General features: G+C 33.9%; 1 protein-coding gene across 2 annotated transcripts in view; it reads left to right on the plus strand.

Annotated features, from left to right (window-relative positions):
• LOC117167235 (DNA N6-methyl adenine demethylase) overlaps window positions 1-6,000 on the plus strand; it is a 105,078-nt gene that overhangs the window by 13,932 nt on the left and 85,146 nt on the right. The window lies entirely within an intron of this gene.

Genomic DNA, 6,000 nt, shown 5'->3' on the forward strand with positions numbered 1-6,000 from the left:
TAACCTTAATGGGGGTTGATTCTCACCAGCTCCGTCGACGAATGCGTTTCGGGGAAACATTTGACGAGATTCGAAACGAATGTCGGCTTATTCCCAGAAAAGGACGATCTCAGTCCTTATGTGACGTTAATGTCTAAAAGAAGCAGACAAACTATTTGGAACAATAAAAACCTTTCGTCTAAAACACCAAGCCTGCAAGAAAATTTTATGGCTAAAGCCAGAAATAATAATTCCGCTTTTATTGCAAGTATTTCTTTTCTTCTTTGATGGAATGATGTCGAAATAAAATGTTTTGAAGGTTTTCGGTTTGGGTTTCTCGATAAATCGAAACAACGGAAGCCAATGAAAGTGGAAATGAGAAAGAAAGAGGATCCTTTGGGTAGAGAGAAGAGTCGCTCGTATTTGATTACGTTTGCGAATTTGCTAGGAACTTAGCGAAAGCTTCAATAATGTTCGAATGGTTTACGCGTAGCTTATATTCAGGCCTTGATAAGGAACCGATAAGCGGTCATGATGCAGGGTTCCTCAGGGTTATCTCACGACAGGCCAACCAACTCTACTCGGCCAGACAAGGAGAAATAAAAATGTCAGCTGACAGCAGTTTCTCGACTATCTTTTCCATACCGACCAGAACTCTCTTCTCCACTTAGGTTCCCTCGATTTCTACTCTGATAACCCATTCGCCGATCTTCAACGTCACTGCCAATGTAATTGTATCCTTCGAAACTATCGAAAATAGAACAAAATTGGAAGCCTTATTAAATATAGATGGTAACATAAGATTTGAAATAAACTCAAGAGCAATACAATATCTTGACCGATTCTCTAGTAATAATAAATAATGGTAGCTCGTTGCTAGACTCACTATGTTGATTAATTATAACATAAAAACCCACCAGACATATTTCATTCTTTTTTGGCTATTATGAAAAAACTTATAACTGCCCCTTTTTCATGAATAGCTACTAAACACGCCCATTTTCGGTAGCCACGCTTCTTAGCTACGCCCGTTGTTATTGTCAACTCGTATTTCATTGATCAAATCTCTTTGATCACGCCCCGTAACATCAGCATTGGCTACTCCCCTTATCCATCCTTTTTCCTTAGACACACCTTTTTTACAGTAGTCATACTTTTATACACATATGTTTTCCTTTGCCACAGTCATTTTCAATTACCTCATTTTTTTAACATCCTTGGCCACGTCTTTTTACCACATATATTTTTCTTGGGGACCGTTCAAATATTATTTAACGCGCCCAGGTGGGGGGGGGGGGTCTGATATAGCGCGATGCTTATGTTAAATTTACATACACTTACTGTAGAAAAAGTTTTACGATGGGAAGCTAAGTAATACTTAAACGGCCCCTTGGCCATATATATTTTAAATGAATAAGTTTTTCTTAGCAACGCCCATGGCCACGCCCATTTTTCATTAGCCGCCTCCTTTGCCACACCCATTTGTCTTGGCCCATGCTAACACCACTAAAAATACTTAATTATTCTTGGTTCCATTTAAAAAAATAATATTAAAATTGTTACTATACAAAATACCCAGTAGTAGGGTGAGTTAAAAATAAAAACTTATGGATTTTGAAATCATCACTGCGCGAAAAAGTAGTCTTTTCGGATTCTAAAAAGCATCATTAATTTGGAATATTGACAAATGTGCAATTTATTCATCTGCTCTCGAACAAATTTCTACTCTGTAAGGTGTTTAAATTTTTCTGAGTTCCAATTGCTTTTTACATTCCTGAGTGTCAAAAAGTATATCTATTCTTCGGTTATATAGCGGAATTTTTCTCGGTTAGATTGTAGTAACAAAAGTACTAATAATTTAAAACTTTTTCCAATGAAAATGACTTCATTAATCGTTTAATTAAAGATTCTAATAATTTGTTTGTCGAAAAACACTTTTCCAATGAAAACAGAATTAAATAATAGTTTGAAAAATGTAATTTGACTACCTAATTTCTTCTGCAAAATTCAAAGCATGATTTGAAAGAAAATCTTTCAATTTTCAGCTTTGAAAACTTTCCAGTGACAAAAATGTACTGGAAACAAAAATCGCCAAGACCCAGAAATCGAAATGAAAAATTCGCCGTGTTTCGAATTTTGATTCTTGGGTCTTGTCGATTTTTTTCCTATTGCATTTTTGTCACTGAAAAGTTTTTAAGTACTTGAAAAAATCCTTCTATTTACACAGGTGTTAAAAATTTGTTCCAAAAACAACTGGCAATTATATTGGAATTATGTTTTAGAAAGTGTGTGATTAAAATCCGTAAAAAATTAGAAAGACTGTTTGAGCTTTTGTAATGTAAAAAATATGCCCGCTGGGCGGGCACATTCTCATTGCGTGCAACATGCGCAGCGCATCGCGCCAATTTTGAGCGCGCTTATAGCGCGCAGGTACGCGCTCGTTTTCGTATTTTTAATGCATACACTTTAACTAAATTTTTTCAAACATCGTAAATACTATAAATTAAATCGGAAACTGTGATTTAAACTTCTTAGGAATTACAGCCATAAATTGTAAGTGATTTTTTTTCGATTTGTTTTTAAAGAAGGTCCTTAAAGCACCTACGACTTTGACGATTACATTCTCATTACGAAACTCGCGCTTCGCGCTGGATAACTTGTATCCAATTGAAAAACTTTATCAAGATAATTTGTGAATCTTGTTTAAATCTACTAAAAGCAACATTTTAAACTTACGGATCTCTTAAAAACAAAAATAGCATATTTTGGAAAATGGTCCAACTTTTGGAATTTCGTCTAATTAAGAAATTTCATGATAATAGTTTTGAAAAACATACATTTTATATCTAGTAGAAATTTGTATTGATATTTCTTAACCTATTAAAAAAAATTGTTTGTCCTTTTTTTTGAAAATTTTGAAAAGCATATAACTTTGTGAAGTTTTATCGAATTTAAAAATATCATCAGGATAATTTGCAAGTTTTTTTGACCTGTACCAGAAAATTTGACAAAAATTTCAAAAACTCATAAACAATTTTTATTCAAATTTTAAATGAGCTCAAAGTTTTAGAACTTTTGTCTGATCGAAAAATTTAACTGAAATAGTTTCTAAATATATTTTATATCTGATGATGAATTGAAATAAAATTTCCTAATCTTTTCGAAAAATATTTTTTTCTATTTTTCTGAACATTTTCAAAATGTTCAAAAGTATAGAGGAGAGTACTCGAATATGAGATATTCTCGTAATATGAGAAAATGGAATATCAGCTAAACTAAGAGACCCGCTCTGTTGGTTCTATCACTAACTTGTAGCCCTTGAAGGAAGAGTACTTTCGTGGAAGAGGTCCATTTTTCATTGGGCTTCTAAAGATTATAGGTGAACTTTTTGTGAATTCGATGGTGGTCGAGTTCTTGGAAGGGGATATTCTTTAAACCCTATTTATTATTCATGAAATATGTATTTAGCAGTAAAGTTTGTCTGGAGTGATGGGGATTGAATAACTAAGTAGGAAAATATCGATAGTGTTGAAGTTTTTCATTGTATAGGTCAGGTATAGTAAGTGCATAGTTGCACGGTGTGGTTCTCATAATATGAGATACCTGTGGATTTTATAACACTGTGGCTGCGCGGTTGAAATTGGTTACAAAAGTGTTTGTGACTACTGCAAAAACTAAATATATCTAAATAGCAGTAAATTTATACTTTAGAAACATAGAATGAAGTTTTTCATTAAAAATAATACTTTATTTTGCATTTTATTAGCTATTTCCTGGGGTATTTCATATTATGAGAATAGTGTGACGAGTTTGGAAAAAGCACTTTTTTACATTTTTTGTATTTTAACCATAAACAGAATTTGTAATAAAATTTTTTATTTGAGCTTCTTATGACAAACTAATAAATTCTTGAAAAGTATATAACTTTTCCAATTTTCATAAAAATGAGAATTTTATTTAGATAATTTGCAAGTCTTTTACCCATCCATAAAAAACGTTGACAAAAATTTATAAAATAAAATTTTTGAAATTTTGAAAATGGTCTCAATTTTTTAATTTTTGTTGGAAAGGTCTGATTAACGAACTTAACTTTCATTTTGGGGACTTTCAGAAATGTATGAAATGCGCTCTCGATTGGAAAAATTCTTCAAAAGTTAGGGTGGCTAGTGGCTACAACATTCAGTTAACCATACATTCAGACATACATACAGACATACAGACAGACACCGACGAAATTTTATGTTTTTCGGATTCTGTGCGTGCCGAAACGTAAAGATCCGTTAAAAAAAAAGAGATCGAAAATTTGGACGATTACATTACACTCTCATGAACGCGAATGCAAAAAGTTTGAAAGTTATGACTAAGCTTAAGGTAAAATATTTACCAGATTATTTTCTAAATTACCCTAAAAATTACATTGTAATATTCATAGATTAACCTCAAATATAATATACATTATAAGCAAGCCCTGATGCATATTTCTAGCCCGAGGTAGTTTTTGATTTCTAAAATTTTCGTTGATATCTTTGGATCGAATTTACAAGGGTGAAAATGTCCAGAGGGTTGAAGAGAGTGAAACTCACCCCTTCTCTGACACTCCGACTCTCGGTTTCGCTGGAAATTATTCGGGGATCTCGCAATTGGGAAATTCCGTGAAATTGGGGGGAAAATTAATAGGCTACGCTTTAAATTTTCCTGTCTGCCTACCCACTTTCTCTCTTTTATACGCGACGTTGAATTCTTATCACCAAGGAATTGCGATAATATCGCTAAATTTGTAATCGCGAGAAGATGAAGGCAAAGAAAATGAAAACCAATCTAATTTTTACGGAAAAAATTTTTTCATTAGTGTATTATAATTCTGTATTCTAATTGTAAATAATTGTTCAAAAAAGAAAGTCTGACCTTATGAAGTTGCAAGTCATCGAAGAGAGGAAATAACTGACTACCCTTTCAATTTCCTGTCGATTTATCTGAAATCCAATAATCCAACCTGCGGCGAAACTAACGACCTATGCGCTGATTTCTCACTCTTGAAATGCGCCAACTAAAAATTAAACAACCTTAAAAGATTAAATATACGGGCTTTTTATTTGCCGGAAAGGAGCAATTCAAAGAATTATTCGGGGAATTTAAAAACAGATAGATTCATCAAAGGCCAACAGGTCATATAAACAAAAATCTAGAAATAACAAAACGGATGTAAATTCTGACATGAGGAGAAAAGTATGTGATCGAAATAACTTCCTCTTTTAAATGAAAATAGATGAGTCAAAATATAGTTTGGATGCGCCATTCCCACAATCTGTTGGTTTTAATTTGGCTTCTAGGCTCGCGCATTAGTTTGACTCTCAAAACGATAAATAACATTCCTTAAGTCAGAAAAGTATAAAATTGTCTCGAGTAGGTATCAAATTATTCGTTAGGTTTGCCTTATCGGAAGCTTGCAGTAAACAGAGCGAAAGCGTGAGCATTCAGTCGGCCCGGGTCAGTTATTATCGGTACAACCATTGATATCATACCATGCGTAGTAGAAAGATAGTAAACACCTTCATTGATAAAATTCTGACTCACGACACGCGCGCCGTCTACGTATATCGTATAGACCAAGCACTGTCATATATTTTGAGATATCCCGCAACAGTAGACAGCTTCCGCGTTCTAGTAGCCGAGAAAATAATAATGATATCAAAGCAGGTCTTTTTTTGTCATCTGGCTGCCGCACAGACAACACGGCCCTGGTTTTGACATCTTCTTTCCCCGAATCAGATTTTTATCGAGAAAAAAGTTGTTCCGAAGGGGTGAAACATTTTAAGTTATTACTCGAAAGGTGCAGCTCGTAAGTTATCTCGAATCATAAATTGGAGGGATTACGAATTTATAGACTGCCCGAGAGAACGTTTTCCATGCCCAAGAAAAAGTGGAGTCGATAGATCATATCCAGATTTGAAAAAGTCAGCTCATTACTTCTCCACTTTAGAAAAGCAATTCTTGCAATGTAAGCTGCTCGCCGAAATCATA

The sequence above is a fragment of the Belonocnema kinseyi genome, chromosome 1, assembly GCF_010883055.1.
Source record: "Belonocnema kinseyi isolate 2016_QV_RU_SX_M_011 chromosome 1, B_treatae_v1, whole genome shotgun sequence".
In the NCBI taxonomy this organism is placed as follows: Eukaryota; Metazoa; Arthropoda; class Insecta; order Hymenoptera; family Cynipidae; genus Belonocnema; species Belonocnema kinseyi.